Source organism: Hypomesus nipponensis, chromosome 8, assembly GCF_054491055.1.
Source record: "Hypomesus nipponensis isolate SF chromosome 8, ASM5449105v1, whole genome shotgun sequence".
Taxonomy (NCBI): domain Eukaryota; kingdom Metazoa; phylum Chordata; class Actinopteri; order Osmeriformes; family Osmeridae; genus Hypomesus; species Hypomesus nipponensis.
In genome coordinates, this window is record NC_140368.1 from 17412501 (window position 1) to 17431895 (window position 19395).

Here is a 19395-nt window from a genome sequence, read left to right on the forward strand (position 1 = left end):
TTTTAAGAAATTGCTACATTTTCTAACTCTTCCAAGGCCGGTGTTCCGATTTTCATGAAAATCTTAACAGATCATCTTCAGACCATGCCGACAAAAAGTTATCAAAATGTTATCGATAAGTCAAACCGTTCACGAATAAACGATTTTGACAAAGATTACGCCAGAGCGGACGTGAGGCCTTGTGTCTGCGACGGTTTACCGTATGGAGACGAAACTTTGATAATGTCATCACAAGCTTGTCATGTAATCATCTTCCTACCACAATCACCTTGATATGTCAAAATATGACTGAATTACGGCTGTTTATTCTTGGATCAAATCTGACAAAGATCGCCGCGGGAGAAACGGCTTCCTTTATTTTTATATAGTAACCAAACACAGCATTTCCCAGCAGGGCTCCCTTGAAAAGCAAGGTTGTGGGATCAAATCCAGCCACAGTCGTCAAGCAAGTCTTGAAACCAGATTACCTATTTAGCGAAACCAGGTATGCCACAGTAGCTGTCTTGCAGTATAATGATAACAATAATGTTTCATTCTCAGGACATTTATACTCAAGAAGAGTCAGATTTATTGTGCTTTGTCGATATAACGCTGCTACATCTCGCCAGCGCATTTTGTCTCAAAATAACATGAATGTTTTTTAGTCTAAAAAATAGTCTAAGTTTTTAACCGATATCAAAAAGTTAAACAGCACGGAAACGGCAGCAAAGTTTGATGCAAAGTGTTTATTCGAATCTAACACAAAGGATTGATTCCAACAAACGCGAGTAGACCCCGGAGTGTGACTGAAACTTTTCTCCGGACATTTGCTTATATATTTTCCTCCATTATTTCATGCTATTTTATCATTGGTCCATTATATGTGGTCATAGATTCATGTATGCATTTTCACACTCGGTTGGTCCATTGTCACAGAATTTGCATAGCCTGGACCTTCCCTAACTTTCTCCCATCCAGTGCCCACGTGGGGCTTTGCAGCCCAGCTGCACGGTCATACAGAGTTTAAGGACATAAATCTGTCCCCTGATGTCTGGCGCTTGTAGTTCTCAATATCTGGGCCTTGTAGTCTTTCATGGGAGAGGCCTACACACACACTTCTCTCTGTTGCTCTCAAACTCTATCTATCTGGTCTTCCACATTTGGCCTCATGTCTTCTATGTTTTAGTGGTAATACTAATCAGTCAACAGCTTTGCATCTGGTTTCAACAATATAGCATATAAAAGTAAAAAGGTGATTAAGAGGTTCATTTTCAATCTTATAATCTATAATCATTTCAACTTCATAATTACAGCAGTGTGATGTTTTTTCCACTACATTTCCCCCTGTGGGACTGACAAAGTCCCAACACAACCCATATTGGAAACACTACTGTAATTATTCAATAGAAGCAGAACTGGAAGAATATAACTGTTAATAGAATACAAAACTTTCAATAACACCTTAGGCTACTAATTCATACACTTCCCAAGTATGCATTGTAACAGTAGAACCATCACAAATACAGAACAGGGTATTGTTAATTTCCATCTTATATATAAATGTCATCATGTGCAAAGCTCAACCTAGGTGGGTTGGTGGTCTGTCCTTCTTTCCTACACTCGCTTAAGCTTCCAGCTTATTGCACACATAGCGGGGGAGTGAAAGTTTAAGGGTATGGGGAAATAGAAACTCCCCGTAACCTTGATGACACACATAGCGCGAGCCATCAGGGTAAACTATGCTTATTATCATCATGAGTATCTGTTCCAGCCTTTTCCTAAGTATGTGTGACAAATTGAGTCATTGCTAGTCGTCATACTGTACCTTCCTGCTCATTCACCATCCACACCAAGTAGCTCTGCACTGAGGTCCTATTACTCATATCAAATTAGTCTGTTTCATTAGCATAAGTGTTTGTTACGGTACATCATGACAGCTAATATTTCTCACACAAGGTCTGTTGGTCCTATGATCGGCTTGTGAGCAACAGAGTCTTGTATCGTTACTGTACCCTGCAGAAGTAAGCTGCAGTTAACAATAACACCTATACCTATCTCACATAACCGTGCATCCTTGTGCTGAGGGCCTAAACTTTAAGGGCATCTCTGAACTGTATACACGACAAACAAAACAAACAATGACATTAATACAAAAATGCTGCAATGACAACAAAACAATATGGTGACAACAAAACAAAACAGGGGAACAAGAACATGAAGATGACATATACTTGAATTTGAATGAATTGTGACAGTGGGGCAGCGCTCCATGCAACACATAAAAACGGTGCGTGACTGTGAAACATTGTGACTAATTCTGGATGATGAAGATGAATGTCTGATGATGTCCAGGGAAAAGGGGAATGTGTGGTGAGATTCTGAGGAAGGGAATGTGTGGTGAGATTCTGGGGAAGGGGATGTGTGATGAGATTCTGGGGAAGGGGCTGGTTCTCCAAGGAGGGGCGTCCACGAGAGGGCATTGTATGCAATTTGGATAACAGAATTGTCCAGGGTGGGACAGACCAAGTGGTTGGATGACATCTTCCACAGCCAAGGCTTCTCTTTAGGAATACAATCACTCGTACTCATAAGCTTGTGTTTGTGGAACCATGGGGTGCACGGGGTAATATTCACCCCACCTCCACCCTAGAATTACATGTCTTCTCAATGCAGTATTGAAACGTTGCGACATATTTTTTGGACCCTCGTCACTGGAGGCTCTTGAACTTAGCCAGTGACACTTTTCCAATCCGCTGTGTGGTCTCGGTGGTTCAGGGTCCGGTGAGCAACTTGTCGTCTCTTCATCCGTGTCTCCATCTGGGATTCTCCTCCCATCGGATCCTCTGCTTCAACTTTCATGGTCTGGACTCCTGAAGGTGGTGGTTGGTCATTGGATCGTAGCCTGGTGGTTCCTGAGTCATCAAGCCGCTGGATTCGGTGTGATGGTCCTGGTGAACTGAATGATGGTGGCCACAACGGGCTTGGACCAGTAGGGCTGATGGAGATGGGTCTCTGCTGGCGGTCTGGGTTGTTGGTCATTCAGCCGTAGACCCAATCTCCAGGTGTAACCGCCTGCAGATTCTCTGGAATTTCTGGTTCCTTTTCCTTTGTGGCACCTTTTGCCTGTTGAAACACTACCTCCCTCACCACCTGCCTAAATGGTCCATCTGGTGTTGGACTGTGTGAAATGGGAGCAGAAACTGAACTGAGAAACATTATAATGTGCAAAGTACACTATCAACTGTGGCTTCTAAATATGGTGTCCCCCATACGACCTAAAATGTGACAAATAGTTATCCCCCTGGCGCAATGGTGACCACCATGCGCATTCCTAATAGCAAAGCACAGCAACGTACTTGGTAAAACAAAATGGCCATGACTACTCCTCCATAGACCTTTGTTGGGTCCATCTTGGGTGTGTTGTATTGCCCCGTTTTCAACCACATATCTTTGTCCTGAGGACTAACTCGGTCTTGCGCTAGCACAAGGGAAGATGAAGTGGTGAGTGGGGCTGGATCATCCGCTACCTGCATAGGTCCCATCACTGCCCCAGTCCCCGCTGCCGCTTGCCTGGCTGCTTCATCTGCCATGTTCTTACCTCTGGCGATGAGCAAGACAGTCTGTTGGTGGGCTGGGCATTTAATAACGGCCAGGGCTGTTGGAACGCACATGGCCTCTAACAGCTGCAAAATGAACTGTCCATGGCTGATCACAGTGCCATCGGCTCTGCGAAAGCCTCTTTGCTTCCATATGGTACCATACCCATGACAGACGCCGTATGCACATGCTGAGTCAGTGTAAACAATAAGACTTTGCCAACTGACATGCTGCTGTAAGTGCCTTTATTTCAGCCAATTGGACAGAAGTTGGTTGGTCAACCTTTACAGATTGGATGATCTCAAATGTGGTAACATCTTTAAGCTGTACAACACAATAGCCAGCGTGGCTACCCACAGCATCTCTATAGCAAGATCCATCCACAAACAGAGTGAGCTCTGCTGTGAAGGGTTCATTGTACAGGTCTTGTCGTGCACGCTTAAATATGTTGGTTTCATGAACACAGTGTGTGGTGTCCCATCTACTGGTAACACCATTTTAGTTGCTGGGTTGACTGTGTCGCACCTTTGTGTGGTGAGTTCTGGGGCTGACAGTATGACCTCGTAACCAGGTCTTCCGGCCTGTGTTAAGACAAAATGTGGGATCGTGAGTAAGGTGTATAGTTGATGGTATGTGTATGTACAAAAGTTACTGGGTGTCCCATCGTCATTGATGATGCTTGTTTTGAACAAAAGCAGCGGACCCATTTTCAGACAAAGAATTTGCTTTGGCAGGAAAGTGCCTACATTAAACATATAGGAATCTTAAATTTTAAATATGAGGTCTAAACTATACTAAGGGTATGAATTTACTAGCATTTACTGTATAAATATGGGGTGGCTCCAATGGTCATAGTGGTGGGGCTCTGTCCCTATACTTCCTTTATTCCTGTCTCTGTAGGATTGGTTATTTAATCTTGGTCATTTAGTCTTAATCTCTTATTGCTCTGGTTAAAAAATGTATGGGGCTTTATGTTGACCTCCACCTCCTCACAGCACGCTAAATCAAAGGATCCTCCTTTCGGCCAAACTGAATTGCTTTTCTTCATGAACTGTTGAATTAACTTTTTGTCGTCTGGGTGGCTCGTTTAAAAAAAATGTATTTGTATTACCTCCACTGGAGCCATCACCTGGCGGTCCAATGCCTTCCCACTGTTTTTCCGTGAATGATCCCCGTATAAATGTGTTTTCTGCTGACCAAGGACCTGGAAAGATCTGGTTGGTCGTCGGTTTTCCCTAATTTTCTTAATTTCTACCAAAAGGCTGATTAGTCGTCCTAGTTAATTTTTCTGAAGCTCGGTTGAGGTACACCAGCTTCTCTGATATATTGTTTCTTGGAGGTTAGGTTTTATAATCCTCGCTTAACCTACTGGGAACAACGGTAATACTGAGGGATGGATGTGTGGCTGGCCTTTCCCGTACTGCTATGGTCTGCCCAACGGGCACTTTTAAACAGAAGTCACCAGAATAGAGGCTACTGCAGTCTGTTCCAAACTTTGGGCCAGACCTGTAGAATCAAACCAATTATATAATGCTTGTTGCAAAGACACGCCAGGGAAAAAACTTATTCTGGGGCTGTATCAATGATTTGGTGATCTGCCCAGCTTTGAGTGTTTCAGCTGAGCATCTTGTCAGTTCTCAATGAATAAATGTGTGTGTTTGTTTCAATCAAGGTAAAACAAATAAGAAGTAGAATTTTGTCACTATTATCGAGTATGTCAATTCGTTAAAGTGACGCACTGACTACCACTGGATCTTCTCGGGTATTTGATGTGTTCAATGATAATTTAGCTTGCAAATGCAAGCACAGTTTCTAGCGTCTCTCCTCTCAGCTTGTTATAAAAGGTCCTTGTTCTCTTTTCTATTGCAGACCAATAAATCAGCTACAATTTCAGTAAAAACAGGAAAACGAGAGGTAGAGAGACACAAAGAAGGAATGTGTGTGTGCGTGTTTTGTGTGTGGTGAGTGTGGGTGTGTGCGAGGGAGAGGGAGAATTAGAATTGTATCGCTATTATTTAGTATTTAAATGTATTGTAATGTCACACTGTCTTTAAACTGGATCTCTCAGGTCTTTGATTTGTTTAAAATAATCTTTTTGCTTCATTTTAAACAATACTTTGCACAAATCCCTGTCCTGTTCCTCTGACTTCGGATTGCTGTTAGTGTTACACAGGCCTCTTATCTATTGTAGCTCAGAAAATCAAAACATAGCTCAGTGAGAAACAACGAAAGGCAGAGAGACACAGAGAGTGTGAGTGTGTGTGTATGTGTGTGTGAATGAGAGTGTGTGTGTGTGTGTGTGTTTAGTTAACCCAATTTTGGGGACAATTTATGAGTACACATCAGTTGATTGGGGTCGGCAAAACAATTGGGGACCAAAACCACCGTCCCCATTTTGATTTGCCGCAGGTGGCGTTCATAATAATCCAAAATAGTGTTCTGCCTTAAAATCTCATCTGACCTCAAAAGTGACTTTTTCAGACTTTGTGTGTGTGTAAGTAGGCACCCCCCCCCCCCCCCTCAATCTGTGTTTAACTCCACATTGCCCCCTTCTGGTGGTGTGTAACAATGCATTACAAATGTATGACGTCATAATCATTCGTCCTGAAAAGTCGCGCTAATTTTACATCATGAATTTAAATAGTAAAGTTGTGTTGTTAGCTTCTACCTTGTTGTTACTGTGCAACTCACTAGCTGTTTGCTAACATAACTATAAGTGCATTTTAGATAGCTAGCTAACTTGTCATATAAACCTTTCCGAGGTTACAGCTGCTAGAAACACTGACATCAAAATACATATTTGTAAAGTTTACCGTAACTCATGATATGTTATTCAGCCTATATCGCAAGTATAAATCTCCAGCTATCAAGCTAACGACATGGCTGCACGCCCATTAAATAAGTAAGCTGTTGGCTTATGAATGTAATGTGCTTTACCCTGGATATTGCATCTTAGCTCGTTGTCTCTAAACAACAATGTCTCTGGAACAACCTAAATTCCAATTGCATTTTAAAATATTTGTTTATTTTACGAAACGTAGCACAAGGCCAACAGAAGGGGAGTTAGTCCTCCTAAATATAGCGTAGACAAAGATCGTGTGAAGGCCCAGCTTAAGCTACTATAAAATAAATACAAAGTAATATTTTTTGCAGTCATCCATACAAAATGTACGATACATAATATTGTAGCATATTCTAAGATTTGAGCCCATATCACAATGTGATGAACGGACTTTATAGACAAAAATACGGCCAACTACACCAATTGGAACACCTAGGGTGTAGCCCTAACGATTAACCGAGGAGAAACTCACGCAAGGAATTGAATTAATGAAAGGATTCGGTTTGGAAAGGTTGGGTGTATTTGGGAAGCAGCTGTTTCGACCATTAAATCAGTAGCCCTACAACCGCAAATGAGCCGATGTATAGCGCGGGAGAGTAACATTGCCTGATTGAATTAATGTGAGTGTGTAGGCTAATGACGCAGCCAACCCAGTTTCATACTTTTGCGTATCTATGACATGGGTTTACACATCTATTTTGCGTGCCATATGCGCCAAATCGCTGTTTTGCGTCCAGTTTATACGCGAATTCCTCCCATTCAGTTCTGTCGGCAGAAAATGCGTCTATATCACACGCAGAACTTCATCAACTCTTTATCCATTAAACGTCATCATCCAGACTCGGATTTTACGGAGATTCACGATATCGAAGCTTCCAAATGTATTTTTTATACGTTTTTGTGGGGGAATTTTCACCTCAAACACCTTTAAATAACAAACAGTAGGCTATTTTGTATTTGCCACCAACACCAAGCAGCATTCTTGTACATATAAATGAGAACAAATATAGGCTATAACACACACAGGCAATAAAAGTTGTACAGGCCAGGTTCTTGCCAGCTTGAAAAGAGTGGGCTGTGGAGATGTTTTAAAATGTTTTCCGAGTTAACTCTGTTTGACTCAAGACAACTATCATCTCCATATTCACCACACACGTCAATATCGATTAGTGATCTTAAAGTCAAATCCGACTCTGGAGGATGACGTAAAATTATAAGAGTTTATGAAGTTCTGCGTGTAATATAGACGCATTTTCTGATGATAGACATGAATGGGAAGATTTCGCGTATATAGGTCTACTGCATGCAAAATAGGAATTTGGCTTATATATGCCACGCGAAATAGCCTAGGTGAAAATTGAGACAGGGCTTAGGCCTACACTTTTATTTCGCGTGCCTACGGAAAATACCAGTTTTGCGTGCAGTCAATAGGCTACTTAAATTCCGATACACTATAAGTCATAAATTGTCAATAGGCTACTCGACAACTCAACATTTAACTGTCTTAATATGTAACCTTCACTTTGCATTATTTAACATCATCATCTTTGAAAGTGGTTCCGACATTTATGTGAAGAGTGTCAATATTGGTCTAAATACAAAATCCCAGGCGGGGAGTTGTATTTGTCCCCATGTTAAATCCTTATCAACAATAGTAAGTAAAAACATTATCATGAAGGAATTTATCAACTATGTACACAAAAGCAACTTTCATGCATTTTACCTTTTCATGTCTCTTTGAAATGTATGCCCGACACAAGGTCTAGTCCAGCAGGGTGAAAATTAAAATGTTGTCATGCGACTACACCAAATACATAATTGGAAAGGTGTTGATCAGGAGAGTAACACATTGCCAGTCTGACAGCTTTGTTTGGTTCCTTGTGTGAAATATTGACATCTAAACTTGGACATTTAGGCCAAAATATGGGATTCTAGGTGGCGCTGTTGAGCCCCTGTTGATACTAGGGTTATGATATTGAAAGATTGTGTTTAATTAACCCCAATTATTCACTGTAATAAGCCATGACTATGTACCATAAAGGGAACTCAAAACCCTAACCCTAATTTTAGACCAAAACTGCACGTGTGACAGCAACCCCATATTTGTATTGTACATTTGTGTAAAAGTTTTATTTGGCCCCATGTCAAATCTTTAAGAACAATAGTAAGTACAAATATAACCATTAAGTAATTTATCAACTATGTACACAAAAGCAACTTTCATGCATTTTACCTTTTCATGTCTCTTTGAAATGTATGCCCGACACAAGGTCTAGTCCAGCAGGGTGAAAATTAAAATGTTGTCATACGACTACACCAAATACATCATTGGAAAGGTCTTGATAAGGAGAGTAACACAATGCCAGTCTGGCGGCTCTGTTTGGTTTGTGGTGTGGAATATGGACATCTGAACTTGGACTTTTAGCCCAAAATGTGGGATTCTAGGTGGCGCTGTTGACCCCCTGTTGATAATAGGGTTGTGATATTGAAATATTGTGTTTAACTAACCCCAATTATTCACTATAATAAGCCTTGACTATGTACCATAAAGGGAACTCAAAACCCTAACCCTAATTTTAGACCAAAACCCATGTCAGTCTGCATGGAGCAGTGGTGTCATTAGACCCTTTTTACTGGGGCACGTGCCCCAGTATAAATCTGCTGTGCCGCAGTAAGATCTAACCGTCACACCTTGCATTTCTCACGCTGAGAAGTAGGCATAGAGTTATATTGAATATGAATTGAGGTGTATCTGGTGCAGACAATATAGCAGAGCAGTGGAGGCAGCACTATGCAGCTCTGTTTAATTGTATCAAAAGTGTGAGCAAGTTAAATGAGGAAGTGATTCATTTTACTCCCAACAAGGTTTATTATGCTATAGAGCAACTAGCTGATAACAAAGCTTTATGGGGCAGCTACAAAAAGGAAACCCTGCGCAAACTTCAAGTAGCATACAATGACTGCCTGAGGATACTGCTGAAACAGTCAGGTGTAGCAGTGCTAGTAAGCTATTTTTTGACTCAGGGCTAAGCACTTTACAGGCTCTATTGAGGAACCTGATGTTGAAGTTTATGTCTTGACTTGATGAGTCACAAAACTGTATTATAATGATGATCACGAGTCCCAGGTGCAGCAAGGTCAGATATCAATCATATCTGTGGAAACATTGGTATGGGTGCCTTTTAAAACTCTCATGAATAAAAGTATGTTTGTATGTGTTTATGTATCTGTTTTTATGGTGTATGTCTTGCTATTGGGCCTAGAGCTTGTAATAAAGTTTAATATATGAGAACCGAAATGAGCTATTTTATGACTAGAGTAGGCCTGCATTATCTTCAAATACAAATTGAGATTATGGAGGCTCAGACCCGTCGCCAGACCTCAGTCTTAAGGGGGGCATATGAAATGCATAGGGGGGCACAATTACTTTTAGCCTATACGTATATTTTTAATAATCCTATAGTCCATGCGCGCAGCACATAATCATCACGTTAAACATAACCAACAGCAATAGCCTATGACCCGGTAGCCTATAGCCGATAACATCACATCATTTCTCATAATTTAAAGCAATACAGAAGCAATGTTATGAATATCCATAAAACACTTGACTATACTACATATTAGATGTAACACCAGAAGCATCTCTCAAACATTGCATTTTAAAGCAGTCAACAGAGGGATATGCATCGCCATTAGACACACAGACGCACACACACACACACACACACACACGGTAGCTTACTTTGAGTGGGGTCAGCGCTGTCCTCCCTCCCTCCCTCCTGTCAGTACAGCGGGAGGCGGCGTTTCTCCGAGCTGAACCTCCTCATCAAAATATCCTTCCACTCAGACTTAAACTTGTGAGTCAGATCCTTTTCAAAAGCAAGCTGAATCAGCTGGGCCTTGCGTCTGTGCAGCATACTGCGCCGATGCTCTGAGAAGACGTTTTTCAGCGTGGAAAATGAGTTTTCACACATTGCTGTGGAAGCTCCTAAAGTTAGGGCAAGGGTGTAGGCTGTGAGAACAGTCGGCATAGCCTGGAGTGCACAGTTGAATGTGCTAAGGATGTTGGCTATTGTCCATTTTCCGTCTTCGGGGGGAATCGGGGTTTCAGACATTTTCATAACCAGGAACTCACGAGCCACGGTATATTCAGATTCAGCCACATCAGTTCCAGCTAATAGCAGGAGAGGGGTTACCTTTGATGGGTCCAGGAAATGATCCTCGGCCTCTGGGTTCAAACCAGCCAGTGCGCCAATCAGCTACCTACTGCGCTCTCCAAAACGTGCACCCATCTCTCCCTGCACAGCATCAATAACACTGAAACATATCCTCTTGAACTCAGTCTTTTCATTTATGTCACCTTGTGACTGGCCAACTGTTTCCTCAACTGAAAATCCGCGGAGGTTCTTGTTCACTGTGCGTCTTCTCTTGCTTGGACCGGGGTCGGCCACCGGTAAAGCATCGGTGGCCGCGGCTGGAGGAGCGCAGAGGTCCCACAGTGCAGAAAACTCGTTTTCTGTGCGCAGTTTCTTCACGCAGTCAGAAGCGCTGTTCACAAGTGTCACCGCAGTGAACAAGTCCATATCTTCAGCTTGTAGCAGTCTGTTCGGCGGCTCAAAAAGTGACAACAGTTTCTTAACAAGGTGCGCAATGAAAAGAAAACTGCGCTGCATAATGGCACGAAGCAGCCCCGTAGCCTCGACGCGAACCTCGGCTCCAAAGCCCCGTGTGTTTTCCACATCGGTCAGTAATGTGGATATGTCGTGAAAACTCTTCACCACAACTTTGACCGTTGCCAAGTGGCCAGTCCATCTCTGGTCCAAGAGACGTTTAAGGGTCTCGCCTTTGTACAGAACAGCCACGGTTGGCTTCCTGATGAAGTTGTACAGCATGTTGCATAGTCTGAAAAAATCCTCGACAGCTGCTTCACTGGACATGGCATGAATCACAACCAGATGAAGTTGGTGATTAAAGCAATGAATATATGGTATGTCACGATCCAGCTTGTTTTGTAACAATTTCTGCACACCACCATGCCTGCCAGACATGAGTGATGCGCCATCATAAACCTGACTCAGGATTTTGTCCGTGCTGAGTCCGGCTCTGGTGAGCTCATCAATGATGACACCTGTCAGGGCCTCTGCATCACCTTTCTCAGATGTTGCCATTACCAAGAGGCGCTCACATACACTATAGTTTTCGTCAACAAAACGCACAACTACAGATATATTTTCTTGGCCCAAAGGATCCCGTGTGCCATCCACTTTAATTGAATACCAGCTATCGCCGACTTGTCGCACTATCTCCTCTGTCACAAGTTTGCTCATCATTTCAATCATCTCGTTTTGTATCTGTGGGCTGGTGTAGCGTGCATTCTGTGGGATTGTTTTTGTTATCCTTGTCAGTTCTGGATCTTTGCGCATTGTGTACTCGAAGAGAGACAAGAACAGCCCCATGGAACTATTTTCATCTAGCACACTGGCAAAACCAGCATTATCTCCACGTAACGGCAATTGATTCACCACTAAAAACTCCAGCATATCAATTACGGCTGAGATGTAGTATCTGTTGCACGCCAGTTGCTCTGAATTTAAGAGAGTGGAAATCTCTTTCCCTGTCTCTCTACGTTTTTCTGAATCTCTCCACATCGCTTCACAGGCTAAATGTTCTTTTGAAGCTGCATGCTTATTTAAGCCCTTGCCTGTTTCAATTGCATGTTTCCAATCATTAAATCCCTTAATGGAGAAGGTCGCGTCCGATGATACAGATTTTAATTTCCTGCAGGCATAACAAAATGCGGTGTCCTTTTCCACCGAGTACTCAAGCCAGTCCCTGTTTAAATACCAGCTAGAGGAAAATGATCGTTTTTTTGCACCAAACATTTTGACAGGATATTTCTTCAACACAACCTGTTTAGGTTTGTCCGTGCCGAGGTCACTCACACCCACTGATCCAACAGGCAGTTGTGGCTCAAATACTGCCCCAGTCGCGGTTGCACTTGACCGGCTGCTGGTAGCCTCCGTGCCGTGGCCGCTGCTGGTCCTGCCAGACCCAGGATCCGGCTCCACGGAGCTACTAGCAACGGGCTCAGGCTCAGATTGTCGTCCAGGGTCTCCTCCAACAACATCAGGAGACGTCGGTATTGTATCCGATTTGGCAGAGGGTGGACTTTTCAACCACTTACGAATATCCATGAGGAAATTAAAGTAAGCTGGCAAAAACCATTGACACGTAAGGCGAAAAACTCATATAGCTTCACTTTTCAAAAATGCGCGGTAACCGTTAGCGGCTACGTTGACGTAGTTACGTAGGCCTACGTAGCCTAACTATGGCTCGTGATAGGCAGGCTGTTGCAGTGCAGATAGATTCCCATCAATCAAACAAAATCACACCATTGTTTTTTTATATTTTTTAATGATAAAGAATGCAACATTAGTAATTATCAACACATTAGTAGCTACTATGATAATATAGGCTAATATATATATATATATATATATATATATATATATATTTTTTTTAAAGAGATCTGTGCCTCAAGTGGGGGGGCACAAGCATTTCGGGGGGCGGGCCCGGCCCCCTAGGGCCCGCCCATGGCGACGGGTATGTGGAGGCTATAGAGCATGGCACCAGTATAAAAAGGGGCAGAAGAATCTGATGCAAACTCTTTAAATGTAGCTATATTGATACCCTAAAAGTAATAAATCCTAAATCCTAGGCTTACTACCAGAGCCGTGTGTGAGGCCCTGTGCGAATTTAACGTGCGAGGCCCTGCTTATATTGACATACACTGTGATGCACGCGCAAGAATCACTTTCAGCCCGCACGGGGAGTGTCCATAATTCCGACAGCTATATAGCCATATCGTGCACGCGCGCCGAGCCACCCCATTTCTGCAAGACGTGCTGACACATTTATCCAGCGATCCTGGAATGGACCTCTGAAATTCTTATTTTTAGTTGTGTTCCTTTTCTCAGCACCCGACTCATGTTTGCAAAACATGAGTTAAATGTATTTATTTAAATACAAATTTAAATAAAATAAAACAATCCTGTGATCTATAGGCCTATGTTTCCATAACACGTGGTTGTCAATCCCCTTCCTTATCCTGCCATCCGCATTTGAAAAGAAGCGAAGGCATCATCAGAGCACCAGAATTTATATTTCACCCGGGAAAGCGGAACACTTTCTTTTGGAATGCGTCAGAGAATGTCTAATATAGAGAGAACTGCCACTCTCTGGAAACTTCCGGGTTCTGAACTGGTTGAAATTCCATGTGAGAGCGCTAACGAGCGAGTGCAGAATGAGTGGAGGTCTATGGAGCAGTACCCCTCAAAATCCACTTTTCTCAGGATAAATTTTTATGTCCAGTAATTTGAATTCTGAATTTGAAAGGGGAGGCCAAAAAAATACACACTGCCGGGTTTTAGATTTTTTGAAAGTCGCCTTTCTGTTCTAAAAAGCTTTTGAAAATGTCATTGACGTCATACACATCGTACGACCAGAGCTACTGCTTGACGGCAAGCTCTGGTCACTTACTTTTTTCTCTCAGGGCATCGACAACACAGCTGACAGACGAGGCTCTCCCTGTCAATACACATGCTTGAAAGAGTTTTGGCTTGCTAATGTTGTTGCTAATGTTGCTAATGCTCCGACATTATGATTCCGCTTCAGATGCCATTAAGCAGGAGCTCTGGTCGTAACAGTCCTTTACTAACCAATCAGCATTCAGTAGCAGAATGCTAGCGTGTTATGGGCAACAACGACTCACCATGTAAGAAATCAAAAGGACATAAGTACTCGTTCATTCAATTTTCGACCTATAATCCACATTGATCATGCATAAACTACAATCAAATCTGAGATTTTTCAACGACAATCAGGCGAAAGAGACAAATTTAGCCATTTAGCTCCATAGACTCCCATTCAACATGCAATCGCTCGCGATCACCCCAAGTGGAACTCTGGTGGAACTGCAGCCAAATTCGGTACAATGGGGTTTAATAGTGAGTGGCAAGGCTCTCCTTAAACATGCTCTTAATGCGTCAGGCAGAGGTCATGTTATAGTTAAGTATTTTTATGGCCTTTAACGTCAGCCTAATTTGTAAGTTAGCTTGTTAAGTGCCAAACATTCACTAGTGTTGTAAACTAGTAGGCCTATCCATGTTTTGATGTGGCATTGCAAGTACTGTAATAACGTTAGATCACTGTGTGCATGATTACATAGATAAATTATTGCTAGCATAAAGGATACGCTAACCAACTGGATAGTAAAAGTCCATGCATGCTAGCTAGCTACCTAGTTACTTAGCTAGCCTGCTAATAGTTAGAGGAGACTAGGCTACTGTCCTCAATCTGGTTAGAGTGGTGTGTGTGTGTTTGATTGATGTCCCCAGTTGACACTTCGATGATGATCCCTTATTGGTATATCAGAGGCCATTATAGGAGACTACTGTCCTCAATCTGGTTAGAGTGGTGTGTGTGTTTGATTGATGTCCCCGGTTGACAATTCGATTATGATACCTCATTGTTGGAGCATACAGTATATTTGAATAGATTCCAGTATTTTAAGCATCAATTTGAGTTGAGGCCATTATAGGAGACTAAATACGAGATTTTCTGTTTGTAAGTTAACAAAGTCCAAGCTATGTGAGATTCAGAATATGTATATCTTACAAAAAAACATGTTAAACTAGTATGGAATTGTTATTAGGCTACCATGTGGAAATTATATAACTTGTGACTGAGGTTTTGCCTACATGCTTCTTATCCTATATATGTTTCAGATTTCTAAACTTTCCTTCTTTCTTCAAGTACACAGCTTCTCCAACAACTGAAACAATTACATGACTTGGTGAGGAAAATATATCAAATTTGTGTACATTTTGAGTATTATAGGCCTATATACTTGTAGCCTATGTGTTATTTAGAAAGGAGGCTTTCAGATTATATTTGGAACTATAGCAATATTTATTATAGTTTACGTGTTCAACTATTATCCCTTTTATTTCATTAAATGTCTCAAGTTTGAATTAAGACAATGATTTTGCTCACATCATATACTACCTATGTAGTGTTCTTGAAATAAAACCTGATAGTGCACACATTGTTAAAATATGAATTATGTTGCTTATTATTTTGTTTCTTGTCAATTTTAGTTACCATCCTTAACGGATACCTCGTCCTTGGATGAACAAACGACTGATCCATCGGATGAATGGCAAACATCAGAAACAAAGCATACATTTACTTAGCCCAAAGGTCGCGGAAGAGGGCGGTCGAGTCTATCGCCCATTTACACTCGGAGATCAGTCTATAGCGCTGATGTGAGCAGCGCCTTAATTTCCTTTTTGGAGACCGGCCGTTTAGTTTCGGTTTATTCCTTTGTTAGTTTAGCTGGAAAGGGGGTGGTGGTGGGGGGGGTCTTCGTGTAGTGTGGTAGAGGTGGTGGCTCCGGTTCCGACGGCCCTGTAGGGTTGGCCCGGTGTCGCACCTTCGTTTGTTCATTTGTGGCCGGCTCTCCAGGTTAGTTTTCTTTGTTCTCTCTTTTTCTTTACGGGGCACGGGAGGGGTCTTGTACCACATAGTTTTAAGAAAATAAGACGAGTTAACGGATGTTTCCATAAATAAAATCTACGTTTGTAAACGTCAACTGTTTGGTCTCCTGTGTCTTCTGTTAAATGTTTTCAACCGGTTGGGTCGTAACAATCTCTTTTATTGATCTAGCCTATATGTAAATGTTACATTTCTGATCAATCTGATATAACTTTGGGGATGATATTGGTGTAAAACACAAATTACTAAAATAATTACAAACATATTTCATTAAACAATAGATTGAGACGTTGAACGACGCCATATTTGTAGTTCAATTAAATGTTTCAAGGCTTACATGTTTACATCTGATGCAAACTCTGAGTTTTATTAACTATTTTATTAAAAAAATTAATACACCGGTGGTTTGTCAGTCCGCTTCCTTATCCCGCCATCCGCATAAAAAAAAAAAAGTTAGACATCAGCAGAACGCCAGAATTTATATTTCACCCGGAAAGCGGAACGTTTTTTCCATGGAGGAGAAAAGGTTAGTAATTAAAAATGCTACACTTTCTTTTGTAATGCGTCAGGCAATGAGGTCATGTTATAGTTAAGTATTTTTATGGCAATGTAACATCAGCGTAATTTGCAAGTTGGCTTAAGTGCTTTAGCATTCATTAGTATTGTAGATAGGCCTATCCACGTTTTGATGTAGCATTGCAAGGACTGTACTAACAGTAGATTTCGTTTGTGCATGATTACATAGCTAAATCAGTGCTGGCATAAACTTTAATAGCTAGCTGACCAACTGGATATAAACAAGTGTTATTACATGCAAATTATGGATGTCCCAACCATGCATGCATGCTACCCAGCTAGCTACCTACCTAGTAACGTAGCTAGCCTGCTAATAGTTATTCAGCTAACGTTAGCTGATGCAGCCGCCTTAAACTTTAAGGCTTTAAGTTAAAGCCTTAAAGTTTATAGTGTGCGTACTATATACACCCAGTGTTTTAGATCAGAATTTAAGAGGTAGGTAGTCAGTACATGGCCGTGGGAACTAAGGGTGCTGAGGGTGCCGCAGCACCCCCTGACAGCACGATAACTTAAAATGGAAAACTGGAACTTAGCCTGGAAAACCAGGCTAAGAAACGTAAGGGTGGAGCTGAAAAATAAAGAGACAAAGAAATTACCTTCACTAGACAAGGTTTTACCAATTGAAAAACGCCTGTTTCTTTTACATAAAGCTCAACTATTTGGCGCTCAAATAAAGGCCAAAAAATTGGGCGCGTGCTTGCATTAAGGATAGAACTCCCAAACATGCATCACATCGAACACAGAATATGCTTGCATTAGCAGGGCAGCCCAGCAACATTAAGCCCCCCAGCACCCCCCTGATCAAATATGTTCCCCCCGGCTATGAGTCAATAATGCTGCTGCAATCACACAGATATTATGGCAAATAAAGAAAGACATTCCAGGACACGTGTCCGTCCTCGCCAGGAAGTTGAAAAACATGTGAGATTGAAGGCAGACAAGTTTGGCCTTCAAGAGGAATTCATTAATACATTAAAAGGTGTGTGGTCAATTTTTTATTTTTTATGTTGAAACGAAAATGATAAATTTCGTAGTATTGCAGCATTCATTTAGTGTCCTTAACAATAGAAAAAAGCTTCCACTTCCTTTAAGCATGGCAATATCATCATTGACTTTATTATCTAATCCTTGAATTACTGCCAAATGTGAGGACATTTAATAGAAAACATATTCCATACATGATAACACTGATTTCTAAGCTTGCCATTGCAAGTTGCCTTTCCAGCTTTAAAATTGTGTGTCCATTTCAGGTGGCCAAGAGACATTCCAGCTGTCAAGATGATGAGTAGACAGGTTTCTATATATTCTGACTACCTCAGTGTCTTTTTTCTTTTCTTTATAGGGCGTGGTGTTATCGCAAGTAAACAATTTAACAAAGGAGAGTTTTTGTTAGAGTACAGGGGGGAACTAGGCTTACAAACAAGTAGTACAAACAAAGGCGAAAACGTTTTCCTCTTCGATTTCCGATGGAATGGAAAAGATTGGTGGTAAGTATTAGGTTAAATCAAAAACATTTTGAAAGAACACTACCTGAAATGTATCCTATTTGTCAGCTGTTCTCAATTTCAGTGATCAATCAGAAAGAAATGTAGTCATGGTTAAATTTACACTGCTTGAAACTCTTTTTGTGTATCAGTGTGGATGGATCTGTCGAAGACCACTCATTGGGAACACTTGTTAATGATGAACATAAGAATCCCAACGCCAGGATGAAAATCATTGATGTTGATGGGAAGCCACATCTGTGTCTATTTGCCCTGAAAGATATTATACCTGGTGAAGAGATAAACTATGACTGCGGGGATTCAGATTGGCCTTGGCGCAGCCTGGTATGACGGATAATTAAACATGTCATAATGTAAAAATATGGGTCAAGTTGTACTGCTCTTCAAAACAAGGTAATTGTGATTCAGTGTTTGATGACAACTGAAGGAACCAATTGGAACAAGAACCATATGAAATTGCACCAGGATCTATAATTTGATTTGGCTTGACAAACAAATATGGCAAGATGCTAACACAGGAGTAACCTAATCTGGCGAACCAATCGTTGGTGGTAGCGTTCCAGGTTTTAGGTGTTGTTTTTGTCCATTGGTATATCAGAGACCATTAGAATCAGAAATCAGAATCAGAAAGGGATTTATTCGCCATGAAAGTTTGCACAGTAAGAAATTTGCTTTGGCAGGAAGGTGCATACAATAAACATAGTAATCTTGAATTTAAATTTATGGTCTAACTATACTAAGGATACATAAACTCGCGATACTAAGTTGAATACAATTAAAATAAAATCTACAATGAATTAGTATTCAAAATTATGACAGGCCATGGATTGGTCGATTCGGACAAAGTTTAAACAGCTGTAATTCAATGATCTTTTGACATTTCAAGGTAAAATGGCATGAAATTGTGCGTGGTATTTCAGAATGATGTCTGCTTGTTTAACTAAACAAGTATTCAAAATTATGACAGGCCATGGATTGGTCGATTCGGACAAAGTTTAAACAGCTGTAATTCAATGATCTTTTGACATTTCAAGGTAAAATGGCATGAAATTGCGATGCGCGTGGTATTTCAGAATGATGTCTGCCTGTTTAACTAAACAAGTAATCAAAATTATGACAGGTCACAAGACTGCCTGGATTCGAACCTGCGACCTTGCGCTTTGCAGGAAAACATCTCAACCTATTGAGCCACCCACTGAACTGAAAACATTTGGGTCAGTTTCTACATAAAAAAGAAAGCAGTTTCTCCAGCAGCGTGGATTGGTTGATTCGGCCAAAGTTTAAACAGCTGTAATTCAATGATCTTTTGACATTTCAAGGTAAAATGGCATGAAATTG

The 19395-nt window shown here is 41.3% G+C and overlaps 1 pseudogene; it reads right to left on the bottom strand.

The window, feature by feature from the left end:
- Nucleotides 1-9836: 9836 nt before the first annotated feature.
- On the bottom strand, nt 9837-12615 carry LOC146276171 (zinc finger MYM-type protein 1-like; annotated as a pseudogene).
- Nucleotides 12616-19395: the final 6780 nt, after the last annotated feature.